This window comes from Phascolarctos cinereus, unplaced genomic scaffold (assembly GCF_003287225.1).
Source record: "Phascolarctos cinereus isolate Bilbo 61053 unplaced genomic scaffold, phaCin_HiC Scaffold_4;HRSCAF=312, whole genome shotgun sequence".
NCBI classification, from domain to species: Eukaryota; Metazoa; Chordata; class Mammalia; order Diprotodontia; family Phascolarctidae; genus Phascolarctos; species Phascolarctos cinereus.
In genome coordinates this window covers 465,925,169-465,945,622 of record NW_027555847.1, presented here as the reverse complement: position 1 = coordinate 465,945,622, position 20,454 = coordinate 465,925,169, and the positions used below count along the sequence as shown (strand labels likewise).

At 39.6% G+C, this 20,454-nt stretch overlaps 1 protein-coding gene across 6 annotated transcripts in view; it reads left to right on the top strand.

Moving 5' to 3' along the window:
• The window catches only part of DNAJC5B (DnaJ heat shock protein family (Hsp40) member C5 beta), a 116,417-nt gene that overhangs the window by 27,074 nt on the left and 68,889 nt on the right, over window positions 1–20,454 (top strand). For 3 of the 6 annotated variants that reach the window (XM_021002129.2, XM_021002125.2, XM_078153384.1), the window contains exon 2: window positions 12,362–12,454. The exons of the other annotated variants lie outside the window; for them this stretch is intronic. The gene's annotated coding sequence lies outside the window, so the exon portion shown is untranslated. The remainder of the gene's footprint in view (window positions 1–12,361; window positions 12,455–20,454) is intronic. 6 annotated transcript variants of the gene reach the window in all.

The window sequence follows — 20,454 nt, the reverse complement described above, 5'->3', positions numbered from 1 at the left end:
CTGTCTTTTGCCTTTCTTTGTAACCCCAACACTTAAAACGGTGCCTGGCATACAGTAGGTACTTAATAAATGCTTGTTGACAGACTGGTTGTATCCCTCTTATATTTTGCCTCTAAACTAGTTTTGTCTTCTGTATTGTAAAGTATTGTCCAGGTCCTTTATCTCAGGGGTTCTTAACTTGGAATCCATGAACTTGTTTTAATTTTTTATAACTATTTCAAGGTAATTAATTCCCTTTGCAAGCCTACGCATTTTATTTTATGCATCTAAAAACATTATAAATACCAAATCCTGAATCCTAAAGTCCTATAGACCTCACCAGATCATCAAGAATTTATTACACCACGTCAAGTCAACAAGCACTTATAAGCATTCAGTATTGTGGTGTGGTGAGTGTTGGGGATACGAAGAAAGGCAAAAACTGGTCCCTGTCCTCAAAGATCTCACAGTCTAATGGGGGAACAATAAACAAACAACTTTGTACAAATACATATGTACATACACATATATGCCTGTATGTGTGTATATATGTATGTGTGTATATATGTGTATGTGTATGTATGCATGTATATATAGATATAGATATATGATAAATTAGAGACAATCACAGAAGAAGGCCACCAGCATCAAGGAGGATTGGGAAAGGCTTCTTTGTGAACATCAGAGTTTTAGCTGGGGCCTGAAGGAAGCCAAGAACTCTAGAGATAGAGATGAGGAGGGAAAAAGAAAAGTCCATGACACAAAAAAAGATTAAGAACGCCTGCTCTGTCTGGTTGGGCAGTACCTATTGTACTCTCATAACAACATCTCTCCCCCCCCCCAATAAAACAAAATAACAACTATCTCCCAAGTGTTTTCCACCATGCTTTCAAACTTGTGTGTGGATTTCCACATAACTGTAGATCCTTCTTAACATGCAAAGCTGATTTCCCCTTCTATTCCACCTGCTTACTTTGAACAAGGTAAACACTATATTGACAGACTCATAAAATCTCAAAATTAGAGCTTAGTATAATGGAAAGGTTTTTGGATTGAGATTCAGAAGGGTTAAAATTGTGACTTTTACTCATTACTTGAGTGGACTTGGGTAAGTCATTTAACTTCTCTCAGTTTCATTTTCCTCATTTGGAAGAGTAGGGAGTGGATTAAATGACTATAAAGGTATCTTCTAACTCTAAATCAATGATTTCCAAGGGCATGTGTAAGTTCCCACACATAAGTTTCCTTTCCACAACCTTCCAAATAAGTGGTCAACCAGCATCTATTTAAACACCTCCATTGAAGGGAAACTAATTCCATTCCACCGAGCCCTGGTGATAATCACTCTGATATTGTTTTTACCTCTACATTAACCTTTCAATTTTACTTTGTTACTCACATTCTATGCATTTTAAGGTCATACATTAAGGTCATATATATTTATATATAAGGTCATACATATCGTCTCTAATGCTTTTCCCTGTTTTTCTCCTTGGGCATCCCCTCCACCATTGTTCTTCTTTCTTTGTGTTCCTTTTCTGGATTGGAGGGAGTGGAGTCACAGTTGAGTCACTCAAGGGCATCTTGGAGGATGTGACCTCACTAAGTAAGGGCACTGCTTTTCTGGAGGCTGAGTCATACCTAAAGATTGGTCCAGATTGAGGAGTGGGGGGTTGGAGAAAGAATGTCTAATAAGGAAGGTCCTATGTAGCAGTACAGGAACTATCATCAAGGAATCAAGACATTTAGGAGTTAGTCGCAGCAAGAATCTGAAGATGAGTGCCATTACTGACAATGGATACTTTTGTGTGCCCGGGTGCTCGTTGGTTTGTGCTTCTTGTGTGCAAGGGCTGCTACCTACCGCCCCCTGGCATTTCTGAATCTGCTCCAGTCAGGAGCCCTACTTTTACGTAGAGGCTTTCTTGAACTTCATGGCTACCCAATTTCATCTTCAAAGTTCAATTTAAAACTCTTTTGATTACATCAACAAATTTCCTATAAAAATTTTCCCTGGTCTTTGAAAGATACCTTGGCAGACATCCATTGTTCTGGTATCATAAATTTTGGTCCATATAACATATCCTTTTCTTTGCTGTCATTTGTTTGCTTCCTATATCTTTCTTTTTCTCCCATGACCAGGGGTTTCAACTAGAAAAAAAAAAAAGAAATGAAAATACTATCTGTAATGGTGTTTCTCTGGCCCTCACTGCCTGGGAGACAGATATGTTGCCTTTAACCACTTTCCCAGAGTTTTCCAGTATACTTAAAGGGTTTTGGGAGTATCTAGTCTCTGCCATTAGCTCAAGTCCCCACCAATTATATTCTCCTAATTTTAGAGATTTCCTAGAACACCAATTCCATCTAATTATTTAATAGTCAGATTAGCTTTTACAAAGGAATATTCACTTCAAAAGTATAGCAGGAACAAATAAATGAACATTCTGTCCCAACTACTGGGGGGGGGCATAATCTTCCCTTATACCACCTCAGTCTCTGCAGAAGGAAGGGATGTTAGGTTCACAGCTTAACTCAGTCCCTTTTTAGCACAATACCACCCACTTCCAAGTATAAAGCACACTCCTTCCTCCCTCCTTCATTGACTTGGGTCCTGACACCCTGACTTCTCAGGGCTTCCCTGCTGGTCTGGTAGAAATAATTGGCCTAAAATCCTGGCTCCAAAGACACTGTGTCTCAAGATCCTGGATCCAAGGATTTCATTGCCTGTTCCTAGAACGTAAAAGGGCAAAGGACACAGACCAAAACCCTAAGCTTGATTCACAGGGCTAAAAATGGCATGGGGTTTGAAGGAGGGAAGGTGGACCTTTTCTCCATACCCAGTGCATGGTGCCCATGCTTTGAGTGAATAAGACTTTCACCCCTGAATATAGCTGAAAAAAAGAGATTGTCCCAATCCGGTAGTTTTAAAGATGTAGCATACAATGGAAAGATGCCAGTCCTACTTACATGGTAGGGGAACACAGAATATCTTCTCTCAGAAGCAGGTTTCTGCTGACTCCCACATGGATGCCTGTCTTAAGTTATCTGGGCATGCAAAGAGTCCAGTTGCCTGCAAATTCATGAGTTTTCTACTCAGGACAGCCAAGTCACTAGAAATACATTCAAGTCACTAGAAATCCAAATTTCTTCTGCTTGCATCATTCATTCCCGTGTTAATGAACAGAAGTAGGGAGAAGGCAATGATTTTGATGAGTCTTTGCAGGCTATCACATCTCAGATAGATAAATATGTCTGTAGATAGATAGAGGAGTTACTAAACACTTACTATGTATCACACTGTACACTGGTATCACACTGGTAATACAACTATAAACAAACAAGATAGTTCCCACCCTCAAGGAGTTTACATTTTAATGATGGAAGGTAACACAAAAATGGAATCTAGAAAGATGGAGGGAAGGGGACATGATGACTTCATAGAGTGATCTGAGCTGTGAATAAAGTGAAACATTGCTGAGGCCTCATCATGTAACTGGTTCTGCCAAAGCAAGTCACTTATCAGGACATCAGGGTCTCAGGGTGGAAGTTTCTGCAGAATGGGATGGGGCTGGAGAAGATGGCCATAGAGTGTAGAAAGTAAGGAAGATAGCACAGGACCTCACTAGCTGTGGGCAGTCCATATACTTCTTAGAACTCCTTGCATAAGGTCAGAAACTACTAATATGATCTCTTCCTCCTGAGATGATAAAATAATTCTTCCAACTGGCTGGTACTCATGATTCCACCTTGTTCTTTGGTGTGTATTTTTTGGCTTTATCTCTTCAGCAAATCTCAATTCCCACACAAGGCTCATACTTTTTGTTTGAGTGTTGCTAACTTGCTTTGGTTTTGTGTTATGTTCTTCAACTTCTCCATCTACTGATTTTGGTTTCAATTTCCCTGTTTCCTCAGAATACATTCCACCCTCCCCACCCTCAGCTTTCTTCCTGGATTACTTCTTCTATTGTCTATGTCCTAAGTCTCCGTCACTGATTCTTTTCTCTCTATTTAGTCCTGGTCCCCAAAGTAGCTAGTCCAAATCCTCTTTGCTCTTTTCAACATCCCTATGTTACCCCCTTTTCCACCCTTCCCACCTTTAACAAAGGATTTATCCTGAGAAATCTGTGTTCATTCACTATAAGCTCCTACTTTTCCCATACTGCTCACTCCAAAATATCGTCCCATATTCTCTTCTCCTTTTCTCTAGTCTGAGAAGAATCTGGTCTTTCTTGTCCACTTGTGCCCTTGATCTTATCCAAAATCCTCTTATCTCCCTAAAAGATTTACCTTTTCTGTCATTTCTTCTCTCTCTTGCTCATCTTCAACTTTTCTTCATCTACTGGCTCCTTCTGCACTGTCTACAAATATGTCTAAATTTCCCTCATCCTCAACAGATCTTCACTTGATCTTCCATCCCCTCAAGCTATCAACCTATATCTCTTCTCCCTTTCACAGATTCCTAGAAAATGTCATCCACATGTGTTGCTTCAACTTCCTTGACTTCTGCTTACTTGTCAGCTCCTTGCAGCCTGGCTTCCCACTCTACTATTTGATGGAAACTCTTTTCATGAATGATCTCTTAATTTCTAAATCTGATGGATTTTTCTCAGTATTCATCCTTCTTGATCTTTCTAAATCCTTTGAAACTTTTGATCACTCTTTCCTCTAACATACTTTTCCCCCGTCGGTCTCTGTGACATTGTTTTTTTCTGATTCTTCTCCTACCTATCTGATTATTTCTTCTAGTTTCCTTTGCTGAATCACCACTGTGTTCCTGAACTATAAGTGTAGCTGTATCCCAAAGCCATCTTCTCTCCACATTCTCAATAACCTCATCAATTCTGATGGGCTGAATTATCATCTTCCTGAAGATTACTTCCAAATCTACATATAGATATAGATATAGATATAGATATAGATATAGATATAGATATAGATATAGATATAGATATAGATATAGATATAGATAGATATAGATATAGATATAGATATAGATATAGATATAGATATAGATATAGATATAGATATAGATATAGATATAGATATAGATATAGATAGATATAGATATAGATACAGATATAGATATAGATATAGATATAGATATAGATATAGATATAGATATAGATATAGATATAGATATATAGATATATAGATATCACCTGTCTCATTCCTGACATCATCAGCTGCCTGATAGACACCAACACCAAGATATTTTGTTGGCACTTCAAACTCAACATACCCAAAAATGAACTCAAGATCTTCTCCTCTAACCTGTCCTTCTTCCAAATTTTCCCATTTTCTACTGAGACCACCATCACTATTCCAGATTCCCAGGTTTGCAACCTTGCAGTGAATGAGTTTCAATGACTGAAATAATGACATCAGAAGGATGGAATTTAGAGAAAAGATCATAACTTCAGTTTTGGACATGTTTAGTTTGATATTGTAAGACAAGTAGGTAGAGATGTTAGGCAGTTGTAGCTATGGAAATGGAGTTCAACAGAGAGGTCAAAGCTGAAGATATAGATCTAGGAGTTGTTTGCAGAGAGAGAGCAGTTAAAATCATGGGAGTAAATCAACCAATCAATATTAAGTGCCTATTATGTGACAGGGACTATGACAAGCACCCAGGATACAAAAAGAGGCATAAGATAGCCTCTGCCCTCAAGGAGCTCATAATCTAATGGATTTAATGAGATTGAGAAGGGAGAGAGAGTAGAGAGAGAAAAGAGGTGAACCAATGACCAAATCTTTTTGGAAAAACCTGCCTTAAAATGTTTAGAAGAGGATGAACACTCAGCAAATAAGATAAAGAGTGGATTAGAAAGAGGCATGAGGAGAAACAGAAGAGTGTGGTGTTTCTGAAGCAAGATAGGAATGGGCTGTGAATGAATGAATGAATATACAAAAAAACTATTAACAATTTACTATGTGCCAGAAATTGGGGATACAAATACAAAACCAAGACAGGTCCTCAAGGAGCTTACATTCTAATGGAAAACCCAACACATATAAAGCAGTTGTGGACAGGGAAGGGATTTTGGTTTGGAAGTCACAGGAATGGGAATGAAGTTATAGAATTGATTTCTAGTAGCAGTGGCAGTACTAATTTAAGTATGGCTTCAGAGCTGAAAAGCAGGGGCAAGGAAGGCAAGGGGGAAAGGTATGTACTTGGTGGCTGTGGAGATGGCAAAGTACAATAGCTTGGAAGGTGGATGGATAAAATGTGAAGCCTGGAGCTGGCTAGGTATAGCAGATACACATACACACACACGTCAAGTTTTGCAGCATCAAGTCAATGGTGTTAAGTATTGTACAAAGATTAAGGAGGATAAAGACTAAGAAAAAGTCATTGTATTTGGCAATAAGGAGGTCATGGGTGACATGACAAGAAAGAAGTAGGTGGTGAGGAAGTGGGAACATTGGATAGACACTTCCCCTTAATTGTGAAAGGTATGTTAAAAAGAAGTCTTTATCCAATGTTCTCACTTCCTCACCATCCATTCTTTCTTCAAACCCTTGCAATTTGGCTTCTGCCACCATCTCTCTACTCAAATTGGAGGACAGCTGGATGGAGTAGAAAGATCAATTTATACTATTTTTTAGGATTGAGGAGATGAGTATATTTTGCATAGAGATGGAAGTAGAGAAGGAAACATTAAAGATGCATAAAAGACAGATGCTGACTGATAGAACAAGGTCCTAGCTAAGGCAGAAAGGAATTGGATCAATGGCACAGATGGAGGGATTGTCCTCAACAAAGAAAGGAGAGCTTTTCTTTGGTTATTCCTTTTCTTTTATGATTTTTGTGACTCTTCCTCCTCCTCCTCTTCTTCCTCCTCCTTCCTCCTCCTCCTCCTCTAGGCTGGAATTCATGGAAGCTCTAACTGGTTTTGTTTTGTTTTGTTTTTCTTAACACGGGCCTCTTTGCCCCCATTTAGGCAGTCTGGTGACCCTCTACTCCCAGGGGCTCCCTATATTTGTGCTAGACTTAGGAATTACAGCTCATCAGCCTTAGTACTATTGCCTACTACAGCTCAGCACTCCGGAACTGTAGTGATCCACCAGGCTCAGCCTACCCAGCAGCAGGGACTTCATATATGTACCTTCACACCCAGGTATATGGTGTATGGGGTGTTCAGAAGGGCTAGCCCCTCTGGTGTGAGGGCTTGCCAAGCCCTTTTCAGGGCTGCTCATGTATCTTTGGTGTCTACTTGATTCAACCAACTCTTACCTGTGGCTCCAAGAAGCTGTAGTATGCACAATGGTTACATCCAGTAAGCTGTCTTGGTCAACAGGCTAAACCAGGTTGAGGGTAACTGACAGGGGAATGAGTAAATTGACTTGTAACTTGACAGTAATTGAGTTAGGGGAATGTCTATTCTAGCATATGAAGACGTTCCCCAGTGGAATGGGCAGATGAGAACAATCTGTCCCAATAGCCATGAAAGCAGCTGAAGCAGGTGCTATGAAGTGTTTAAAGGTTGGTCAGGCATCAAAGACACTAAGGTCATCCACTGCATCCTGGGCTATCACCAGTCATCTTGACTTTCGTCTTGCCACTGGACTTCAATGATTCAGGAAGACTCAGGAAAAGAGAGTGAGGCTGATGACTTTGTGGGACTCTGCCTCACTTTAATCCAATTCATAAACAACACAAGACATGACTCATGATGTCATTGGTCCTCTTCAAAAATGAAGAACAAACAACACCACTACCACACCCAGGCCAGTCTCACTTCTGAGGAAAGTGTCTTAGTTTGTCTTTTACTCTTTGAGCTTCCACTTTGCCCCCCCCCCATACCTTGCATTTAAATCTGTTTATATGTATGTGTATTCATTCCCAATGTTGTTATTGTTCAGTCATTTCAGTCATGTCCAACTCTTCATGACCCCATTTGGGGTTTTCTTGGCAAAGATACTGGAGTGGTTTGCCATTTCCTTCTTCAGCTCATTTTACAGATGAGGAAACTGAGGCACACAGGGTTAAGTGACTTGCCCAGGGTCACACAGCAATTAAGTGTCTAAGGCCAGGAAGATGAGTCTTCCTGACTCCAGGCCTGGCACTTTACTCACTGTACCACCTAGCTGCCCATATGCCTAATAGTGAGTAGGATGTCTGGGTTATAGACATCTTAGTCACTTTCTTAGCATTCTTCCATATTGCATTCCAAAATGGTTGGACCAACAAACATGGACCACAATTGCACCAACTGTACGTTAGTGTACCTATCTTTCCACTATAGCCTATGGACTGTGAGACTTCCATTTGATTTGCAGGTGAAACCTTTATATTCTTTAATACCCTAAATGGGATTTCCTAATAGACATATGTACACATAAATACACACACACACACACACACACACACACACACCCACTATTTGGAAGCCCCTTTTCCCCATCTCCTGCCTTAGGCTCTTTTCTCTCCCTCTCACCATGTGGTCCAAGGGAATAGCAGTAAAATGTGTAATGCTGAGTCCTTGCTGGTGACAGCCCTGCTACCACACTCCCCAAAAGACCACCCGTCAAGAAGGAGAGCTTCAGGGACTAGAAGGGAGGAAGCAGCAGTTACATTGTAGGGGCAGCTGCAGTGATGGTGCTTAATAAATGCTTGTTGACTTACTGATTGATGGTAAGGGGTGGGGTAAGGGGTGAGGGGTGCTTTGACTCAACTCTTGAAGGCAGCAGCAAAATATCATCCTGTTGGTGGATTGGGTGGGACATGAGAAAACTGGTGGATTCTCTATTTTCTTTGTCATGGAGAATGAGTAACAGAAATGAGCAAGCCGGGCTGCTGGGGAATTTCAGGGACGGCGGTGTCATGGTCTAGCAAAGAATGCTCGATTTTTAGTTTGAGGTCCTGGGTTTGAATCCAAACTCTGTTATTCACTACCTATGTGATCTTGGGCAAGTCTTGGGCCTCAGTTTCCTCATCTGCAAAATGAAGTGTTTGGACAGGACGTTCTCTTGGATGCCTTAGAGCCCTATTTCATGATTCTGTGAACTTGGTACAGACCATAGTATAGAACGATGATTACTTTCCCTTGGAGCCAACAAAAATTCCCCAAGATGTTTCAGTGAACGAGTTCAATCCTGTCCGACTCCTCCCAAAATTCTGTCTGTAGAGTTAGCCTAAAACTTACCTCCAGAGGTCATAAATCAAGAGTTCTGCAAGTAGGTGTTGCCTGCTGATTCACTTAGACGACAAGCTGGGGCCTTCCCTTGCTCCTCACGGTATGGCAAACACATTGTTCCTTATTACCTACTTGTCTTAGCAATCTGAGTCCAGATTAACATCATCGCAAGCTAGCAGTGTGCCAGGGTGTGGGGACCAGGGACTTACTGCTCCAATTGGTTCCACCTCATCTTTCACCATTGTTTGCAAACAATATCACGAGTTTAAAATTTGATCCCTAAAGTAAAAGTTTGCAAAGTCTCTTCTTGAATTCTGTCAGCTTACTCCTTTGGAAGCAACGTCACTCATCATGTACCCAGGGAGGCTACCCTTTTCGTGGATCTGTAAGTATTTTAGGAGCTATTGGGGTAATATGATCTCACTTCACTCTCACATTTACAGATGGGGTTGAGTGACTTGCTTAAGGTGATCTAGCTCATTCATAGCTCCTGACCACCAGTCCTTTGTTCTTTCTACCATATAATTTACAAGTTATTATATTCTCCAATTTTAGAGGAAGGTGTCTTATGTCTTTTTTTAAGAAACTCATTTGCTGTCATTTAACAATTCTCTGTCCTCTCCAACAGAGCCCTCCTTTCTAACAAAATAGAGTCAAGCAAAACAAATCAACACATTGCCTATGTCTGACGACATATGCCTCATTTTATACTTACGGTCCAACACTTTTATAACAGGAAAAGAGGAGACATTCTTCACTGTCAATCCTGTGAAATCACTACTGGTCACTGTATTGATCAAAGTCCTCTGTCTTTCTCTCATTTACATTATTGTGATTGGGTAAAACAATTTCCAAAAAAATTTCTTTTTGTCATTATATTTGAAAGGCAGCTAGGTGGCACAGTGGATACAGTGCTGGGTCTGGAGTCAGGAAAACTCATCTTCCTAAGTTCAAATATGGCCTCCAGCACTTACCAGCTGTGTGACCCTGGGCAAGCCACTTAACTCTGTTTGCCTCAGTTTCCTCATCTGTAAAATGAGCTAGAGGAGGAAATGGCAAACCACTCCAGTATCTTTGCCAAGGAAATCCTGAAATTGGGTCACAAAGAGTCAGGCAGAACTCAACAACAACAAAAAATTTTAATTCCAAGCTGGTTCATACAAGGGGAAAGTACCTTTTTGGAAAAGGTACCATTAGCTAGCTATCAAGCCAACTGTGAAGATAGAAGCAACAGGAGCTGCTCAGAAACATGGGTTGAGGGGGAGCCACACACAATGACAACAGATACAACAAGAAACAGTAGGTAGAAGTCTGCTTCCTCCAGTGGTTAGGAGTTTGAGGAGGAAATGTAGGATGTAGACATGCAATTTAACAAACGTTAAGTATCTGCTTTGTGCAGTGCTTGATGAAATCATATTGGAACATACTTCTTTATTGGCAAAAATCACTTAACTAATAAGCATTTATTAATTGTTTTCTACATGCCAGGTATATGGCTAGATTGTAGGGATACATACACACACGTGTATATGTATATATATGCATGCATGCATACATATACATATACACACACACGAAACAAGTTAATTTGGGAGGAAGCAGTTAGGGGAGACCAAGAAAGGGTCATATGCAACTTGAGCTGAGCAAGGAAAATAGGGGATTCCAAGAGGTAGAGGGGAGGAAAAAGCACATTCCAGGAAGAACAGCCGACACAAAGCCACATAGATAGATGGGAAATGGAATGAAGAACAGCAAGTAGACCAGTGTGACTAGAGGGCAGAGTATGGCAAGGGTAATAATATATAGGGTTGGAAAGATAAGTTGAGACCAGATTGTGAAGGAATGTAAGGCCAAACAGAGAAGTTTATATTTGATCCTAAAGGCAATGAGCTGGAGAGTATCCATAAGAGGGGCACCGAGATGGTGGAGGGCCTTGGGATGACCTCATATAAGGATTGTTTGAAGGGATTATGGATGTTTAGCCTGAAGACATGATAACTGTCTCCAAGTATTCAAAGAGTTGTCATGTGGAAGAGATCTAATGACTTCTGCTTGGCCCAAAAGGGCAGAACCAGCATGGACTGGTTGAAGTTGCAAAGAGGCAGATTCAGCTCACTTTTATTTTTACTTTTTAAATAACATTTTATTTTTTCCCCAGTTACATGTTAAAACAATTAAAAAAAAATTTTTTTAAGTTTTGAGCTCCACATTCTACTTCTCCCTCCTTCCCTCTGCTTCCCCTCCCTGAGATGCTAAGTAATCTGATATTGGTTACACATGTGCAAACATGTAAAACATTCCCATATTAGTTATTTTGTATAAGAAGACTTAAAGAAATTAAAGAAAAAAAGAAAGTGAAAATAGCATACTTTGGTCTGAATTTGGACAGTATCGGTTCTTTCTCTGGAGGCAGATAATATGCTTCATCATGAGTCCTTTGAGATGCCTTGGATCATTGTACTGCTGAGAACATTAGCTCTCATTTATATAGCATTTTAAGGTTACAAAGCACTTTGCATACATTATTTCATTTGGTCTTTACAACACCCTGCTATGGTTAACCAACTCCCCTCTTTCTCCAAATTAACATAAGTCAAATAAAACAAATCAACACACTACCCATGTCTAAAAAGGTACCTTTCATTTCCTGGTTTCTTTGATGAAAGGGAAGGCTTTCAAAAAATGAAAATTACACCAAGTTGAATGGGCTAGTTTGGGATATAGTGCGCTCTCTTTCACTAGGGGTTCTCAAGTAAAGGGAGGATAACCACTTTGGGGAGGTTTGTAACTGAGATTCCTATTCAATCATAGGTAGAAGTGGATGGCCTGTGCAGTCTCAAGTCCTAAATCTGTGATTTTCCATGTGCATTTTAGTTCCAGGAGCTGTCTATCCATCCTTTTTGTATGTCGCTATCTTTACACGAGAGGCAGTCTTGGTGTAGTCGATAGCATACCGGACTTAGAGTCAGAAGACCTGGGTTCACATTAGTTGAAACAAAATCACAGGTCTTTGTGAAATGCGAAAGGAATATCTGCTAATATAAAAAGTACTTCATGAACACTTCATTTCTAGACACTGTAGAGACTAGAGCAGGGGAATTCCGTGGGTGGCAAGCTTCTTTTGACAAATTAAAGCCTATACAAACTAAACGAGAGAGGGCAAGTGAGTTTCAATCTCCAAGCTAAATTTACATATGCACCCTCTTAGCCTTACTTGCTTTCCCTTCCTTCATTCTCTATCTTCCCAGGGAGAAAAAACATCTCTGATTTTATCAGCAGAATAGGCTTGGTGATCTCAGCAGAGTCCCATACTGAAGGGAAAAATGGACAAGTGAAAGGAGGTACGGGGAACCTTTAGGAACTGACAATGAGTAAGCTTTCCCTACATGTTAGTCAACATGAGGAATCCAGAAAGGAATTTTTTACATTTGGTTTTTAAAAACTCAAGTTAATATGAATCACAACCAAATCCCAGGAAGGGCTAAGAGTACTGTGCAGCTTCTTTTCATGGGGTTATTAGGGGGAGGATGTGAACTTTGGTTCATATAATTTGTTTACCACAAAACCAGTTCATCCAACAGCTGGAGGGGATTCACATCAGATTGCCTCTAGACACACCTATGTTTGCTAACATTAGTTTTAGCTACACTGGGGGAATTTTCCAAATCAAGGCCCCCTGACTGGCTGTCAGTGAGATAGGTTTTCCCCTGACATATTTCCTATCCTTTCCCAACTCCAGTAAGCTTAGGGGTCTTGGTCTGACTCTGACCTAAGGCTCAAGGAAAAAAAAAAGAGTAAAATGTTCAAATAGGGGATTTTTAAAATCTCAAAAAAAAAATCAGCAATGCATCAAGCCTTGATGGTCTCCTTTTTCCATAGTTGTTTTCTGCTGCTCTTTAATTCATACGAAGAGTCATAAATGCAGCTGCTTTGGTGTTGGGGGCAGAAATACAGAGGTGATAGTACAAATTTGTAATAAATGTCCTTTTTTTAAAAACATCACAATCACATCCCACTGACTCCTCCCCAACCCATCACGGAACTCTCTTGTAATAAATAATTGTAGTCAAGCCAAACAAATCAACTCATTGCTGGTGACTGAAAATATCTACATCTCTAGTCCACTATGTCTCTATCCCAGAGCAGAAAGCAATGTTTTACCAAGTCTTCTGAAGTCAGACCCATTACTAGGAAAACAGCACACCCTAGAGGCCGAGCCTGGAATAAGTGATAAAAGAACTTGCCTTGTGCAGTACAATGAGCATTGAACTAAAAAGAGTCAGGACACTCAGGCTTTTTAGACCAGGTTCTATCACTAAGGAGTTCAGTGACCTTGGGCCAGTGATCTCCCCATTTGATCTAGGGCTAGCTCCTGGAGGGGAGCAGTGATAACAGGCATATGAAGCATCAGATCATGGGATCATGGAACTGGAGCTTGAAGGAAATTCAGAGGCCCTCTTAGCCAGCCTCCTCTTTTTCTAGAGAAGGAAAATGAGACCCAAAGAAATTAAACGGCTTTCCCAAGATCACAGTCGTGGTGGCAGAAGCAGGATTTTTTAAACTAGGTCCTCTGGCTCCAGCAACAGTGTCTTTCCATTTTGACTTTGGAATTACTTTCTTAGTAATTTAGTCTTCTGAATTCTGTTTTGCAGCATTGGGCCTGAAATCAGGAAGACCTGAGTTCAAATCCATTCTCAGGCGCTTCCTAGCCATGTGACCCTGGGCAACTCACTTAACCCTATTTGCCTCAGTTTCCTTATCTGTAAAATGAGATGAAAAGGAAACGGCAAACTACTTCAGGATCTTCTTTGCCAAGAAAATTACAAATAGGGTCACAAAGAGTTGGACACAACTGAAACAACTGAACAACAGCAAAGCATAGTTTAGTGGAAATATTATGGGATTCAGAGCCAGAAAATCTTGGTTCTCATGTTGGTTCTGTGATTTGTAAGCTTTATTAAATGGAAAGGGACAACTGAAATGATCTTGTCCAATCCCCACATTATTATATGTATATGTATATATAATTTTACACTTATAAACAATATATAAAATATAGTGTATATATATATATCCATAAAATGAGAAAAAGAACACCTAATCTACAGAGTTATTATGAGGAATGAAGTAATTCAAGGTATAAGAACACCTAATTTATAGGGTTATTATGAAGAATGAAGTAATTCACGGTATATGGCAATATTTTATAAACTGTAAAGTGCTGCACAAATATAAGGTGCTATTATTAAATGAAAAGTACTTTGAGTCTCTTAGGCACCATGATGACCATTTTGTTTTACATAATTTGAGTCAGGATTCTTGGCAGTGAGTTATAATGGAAAGAGCACTAGCCCCGGGGCTAGGTAGGAATTCTGGGTCCCAGGCCTGGTTCGGCCACTAACTAACTAGTCATTGGATCTTGGGCAATACACTCCATCACTCTGAGACTCAATTCCTCACTTGTAAAATTCAATTCAATGCAACAAGCATTTAGTAAGCATTTTCTATTATGAACTATGCTAGGATGTAGGGATACAAAGACAAAATAAAAAAGCAGTTCTTGTCTTCTCCCAGGAGCCTCTATCCTCCTGGGGCAAACATGGACTGAGAATAACATATCCAAAACATATACCAAGTAAATAAAAAATATTTGGGAGAAGGTTGGGAGAGACCACGGATACCTACAGGAACTGCAAAAGGTAACCTACAAGGAATGGTCCCTAAGCCATTTTTGAAGAAGCTAGAGATTCTATGGAGCAGAAGTGAGGAGGGGAGAGCATTACAGGCCTGTTGGACAGCCCAAGCAAGGGCATGGAGGTGGGAGATGAGCTGTGGTACATGAGAGGCATCAAGTAGAATAGTTTGGCTAGAATATAGAGTGTATGAAGGGGACTAATTATGGAATCAATTTGGAAAAAGAAGTTGGAGACAGATTGTGAAGGGTGTTAAAAGCCTGAGGAACATGAGGAATTCATCTTTTATTCTAGAGACAATAGGGAGCTATCAAAACTTCTTGAGTGCGAGAGTGACAAGGTGAGATCTATAATTTAGGATATCAATATGGCAGCTGTGTAGGGGATGGATTGGAAAGAGAAGAGATTTGAGGCAGGGACACCAATTCAGAGGCTATTGTAATAGTTCAGGCATTGGAATAGCTTCCTTCCCAACTCTAACAGCCTACGACTTTGTTTTGTTAAAGAACATTTTATTTTTAGCTAAAAACCCTGATACTTCTGTAAACAAAACTCTAGAATCACCTCAGCCACCCCTATTCCATAATGTCTTGTGAGGCTTTAGCATTACAGAAATAAGTAACTAGGAATATTTTCATCTGAACAAAACCATTTGGGGGCAGAGATGGGCATTTGTGCATGGAGAGGGGGTGGGAGAAGCAAAGGGAATACAGCAGGACATTGGTTCCCTGAACCATTGAGGGCCATAGAGATGAGATATAGTTGTATTCTCTATGGGAAAAAACAAAAACCAGCTTTCAACCTATTCACCTCTGAATAAAGAACTTCAAAACATGACTGTTAGCAAGGAAGGCACTCTCTCATTCAAGTGGTATCACTCATTCAGCCACTTATGTACTACCTTCTATGCCTCAGTATCTTTTTAAGTACATGTTGTCTTCCTAAGCAGATCGTAAGTCATTTCAGGGACCTTATACTTCTTAGAATCACAGAAACTCAGGTTGGAAGGACTTAAAAATTGTCTAATTGAACTTCACACCCAAATTCTGCATGAATGTAGTTCTCCACCACCACAAACTGGGAGTTTCCTACATTTGGGAGACATGCGGGGGTCAGCACACGCAGAGGATGATGGATGAGCTATGTCTTAGTAAAATAATTTTCCTGGTTATGGTGTCCTTGCCTACTAAGTGCTCCCCACAGTATCTAATACATTGCCTTATAAATATTTATAAATTGATCCATAGGGAAAAGACTTGACTGGTTCCTTGTAATCCATAGCTCTTAGGGAATTCTTGGCCCAGCTATTGACCAGTTAAATTGGCAGCCTCAGAAGGTTCTATTTTCAGGCTCCCAATTCAGCGAGAAGTATGGAGAAAGGATTTTAAAAGATGTAATTTAAACCATATATGGCCAACCTTTTAACAACATATAAAGCTTCACTTCCATATGAATGTACAAAAAATTATGGTCCTGTTTCCAGAAACTACCCAAACTGAATTTTCCCAAGAATATCTTTTTAAAATTTTTTTATTAATTTATTTTCATTTATCAACAATCACTTCCATAAGCTTTTGAGTTTTAAATTTTTCTCCCCTTCCCTCCTCTCCTCCTTTCCCAAGATGGCATGCAATCTGACATAGGCTATACATATACATTCCTGTTAAACATATTTTCACATTAGTCATGTTGTAAAGAAGAATTAGAACCAATAGGAGGAACCACAAGAAAGAGGAAACAAAACAAACAGAAGGAAAAAAATAGCAAATGGTATGCTTTGATCTGCACTCAAACTCCATAGTTCTTTCTTTGGATATGGATAGCATTTTCCATCCTGAGACTTTAGGAGATGTCTTAGATTCTTGCATTGCTGAGAAGGGCTAAGTCTATCCAAGTTAGTGATTGCACAAAGTGGCTGTTACTATGTACAACGTTCTTCTGGCTCTGCTCACTTCACTCAGCAGTCTCTACACCAAGAATATCTTTACCCTCATAGCCTCAGATTTGGGTCAAAACATTAGGGACAAGGAAATCCAGGGGGCAAGCACCATGTAATTTTTCATCTTTTTATCCCCATTGACTCACACAAGATCTTGGAGCATAATAAATGTTTGTTGAATTTAATGGGTTGAAACTGAATTGAAGGGTGCTTCATGGTCAGAAAAATTACAAACAAAATCCCGAGTTTAAAATAAATGTTTTTGACCACCAGAGAGCAGTAAGACCATACAGAATAGTCAATCTGTCCTGTTCCAAGACTGAAATCTAGTTTAAGATCAATTTTTGAAACAATTTTGATGTGTACTGTTATAGAATTTTGCTAATGGCAGTTATTACATATATAATAATAACAGCTGGTGCTCATGGTGCTTTAAGGTTTTTGAAGCACTTAATATACATTATTTCATTTGATAATGATTAGTTTAGAATTCTTGTTTATCACTCTCTGCTGCTAACCCACATAAACCTATTTCTTCTTTGCAGTTGTAAAATGGGGAAACGTCAGAACTTATCAATTTTAAAAGGTTGTAATAAACATTAATAATAATGTTACAGTATGCTTTAAAGCTCCTTAGACATAAGCCTTTTAGTCATTGTTTACTATTATGATATTTATGATAATTTATTCTTCGAATTTGCAGTGGATTCATGATGCATCTCATTGCTATGTGTGCTCCCCCTAGAGGTGAAGATTCCTTCATCCTATGCGATGGTTGACCACATTCTCCAGCTCTCAGCCCAGTGTTTGATGTCATAAAGGTTGGGAGCGGGTCTAGACCCGTGAGTGCGTTGGCTCAGGGGACCTCTGATTGAAGAAATTCCCTCTACCAATGCAGAGAAGTTTATCTCTGAAGTTTATGGTCACAGAGAGTTTTCTGGAGTACTGATACATACTATGTGACCTAGGCAAGTAATTTTACCTCTCAATACTCTAGGGCAGTGACTTTCTAAAATATGATTGCAGATAATTAAGTTTTAAACTTGGCACAAACAGTAAAGTTTGTAGGATTTCAGAGGAAATGAAGGTGAATTACAGTCTGATTAGTCAGAGAAAGCTTCAAAGATGAGATGGACCTTGAGCTGGGTTTTGAAGGACAGGCAAGATTTCAGGATAGTGGAGCTGGAATAGAGAGTCTGATGCAGAATAAAGGAGGAATGAGGTTGGATAAGATTGTGGGGCTTGATTTGTTGAGGACCTTGAAAGTAATGGTTTAGATGGGATGTAGTAAGAAGTAGGGTTCTACTGAGTAAGAAAAAGGCATTTGAGGCAGTCTATGTAATATAGATTGGAGCAGCTAGGTGGCACAGAGGATGGAGTGCCAGGCCTGGAGTTGGGAAGACCAGAGTTCAAATATGACCTTAGACATTTACTAGTTGTATGACTCTGGGCAAGTCACTTAACCCTGTTTGCCTCAGTTTCCTCATCTGTAAAATGAGCTGGAAAAGGAAATGGCAAACCAGTATCTTTGCCAAGAAAACCCTAAATGGGGTCACAAAGAGTCAGACATGACTAAAAAATGACTGCACAACAAAAAATGTAATACAGATTAGAGAAGATAATCTGAAGCCAGTAAAGCCAGTCAGGAAGCAGCTACAATAGCAGTCCAGTCAAGAGGCCTGAACTTAAGGGGGACATTGTGAGTGTGGACAAAGGACAGATTGGGGAGAGCTGGAAGAAAACTTCAACCACATAAATTGTTACTTCTAAAATGGCAGGGGCTGGGTGGTGGCAATCATTGGGAGAGTGCCTCTTCCTCAATGCATCGCCCTCCGAGAAGATTCTGTCAGGCCTGACTGAATGGCGCAAGGCGATTTCAGCATGCCACTCTTCAGCTATACTGCCCATCCCAAACCTGGGCCCTGGAAGTTCCTTTGGTCCATGACACAATCTTCATTGTGTTGTCTAACAGTCTTCTTGGCTAGGTCCTGAGATCTTTATAAAATGAGATGGCCTGAAAGCTGTCCTTGTCTTTTAAAGATTTCCTGACTCTCTCAGTTCTCTCCTAACCAGTCGATACACTTAAATATCTTTGGCAGACTGCAGACCATTACTAGAGGTCTTTAGACGGAGGCTTCATGACCACTTGCCTGCAATGTTGTATAGAAGATTCCTGTTCAGTTATGTGTTGTACTAGAAGACTTGGGGGGTGTCTGCTAACTGAAATTCTAGGCTTTTATGAAACTAATATTATAGTATTCCATTATTTACTACCATATGATGTCATTACAAGGTTGGAATTAAAAGATTTGGGAGAGCTTGAGCTTATGAAAAGTGCTGATCAATATCCCTTTGTCCATTGCAGCGCTTGTCCAAAATATATATGCTGATAGACTAACTCAAAGGGCTGTTCATTGAACTGCTTGGCATAGTTGGAGCAATATATTATCTCCATCTATTTGGTTCTTCCTGTTTGGATTGTTAAGTTGATCTCCTTTGAATATTCATTAAAAGAGACCCAATCACACTTGGGGGCTTGATGTAGTTAGCATAAAGGCACCTGCAAATTAGACCATCTGGAAGATTCTACCATCTACATGGAACCCCACTTTCATTTGGACATCCCCTACGTCATTGGTGAATACCCTTGGTGAGCATGTCCCCCTGTTTTATGCTTCCCTTGATATTGATAATCAGAATATTACTGAACAAATTTATCTCTGCGGTTGTACCCATCAAGAAATCTTACATTATCTTAAATTATACATGGGAGACACTTTATTAGAGGAGAAGTTTAAGACTTTTTTTGTCCGACCAAACCAAATACTTAAAAAAACAACAACAAACAAGCATTTGTATGAGTATAGAAATGTGACCTCCTATAAAAATCATTCACTAAAGTCTGCTTATTGCTTCTCATATTTCATCAAGGAATCTTATATTTATTCTCATAAAGATTTTTATAAAGATGAGAAAGTATGTGTACAGATAGTTGGTTAATGATGTCCTCTCGCTCACCATATTTTGGTAAAAAAATATCTAGCATGATCTTTTTTTTCTAGTGGCTCATTACATTCCCCTTTTCCAGATACATTGAAAATCTGTCCTTCAAAGCATTCAAATTTGCCACACTTCCAGCATAGATTTCTTCTGTAACACTTCTGGGTAATTAAACAATTCTTCCTGTCTTCTTTATTAGTGCTACTTCCACTTCCTCATATGTTATATGAGCACGATGGATAAAGGCATTAGAATTCAGATGTGGTGAATGCAAATTTCACTTGCACCAAATGATGTGAAATATTTGATATGGAAATGTTGACAGATTTGTTCCACATTTCATCCGTTTGTTCCTCTAATTTCATCTATAAATGCCCTTATGAGCAAGCGTTGTTCGGCTTTATGCTAAACTTTATGCAGATTTATTTTCCCCTCCATTGATTTTCTCTGATTTGTTAGGCAATCTTTCATCCTCCTCTTCCATCGTGTTTTGCAAATAGGTTTATATTCAAAGCTGGTCAGTCAGTCAATAAACATTGATTAAGCACTTGCTCTGCTTTAGGAGCTGTGTTAATTGCCAGGCATACAAAGGAAGACAAAACCAGCCCTAGCATTGCCCTTGGTGGTCATTGGTGGCCATGCAAGCCTGCTTGGTAAGAAAGTGAAGTTTGTGTTGATTAAAGCAGTTTGCTTTTTTGTTCTAATGAAA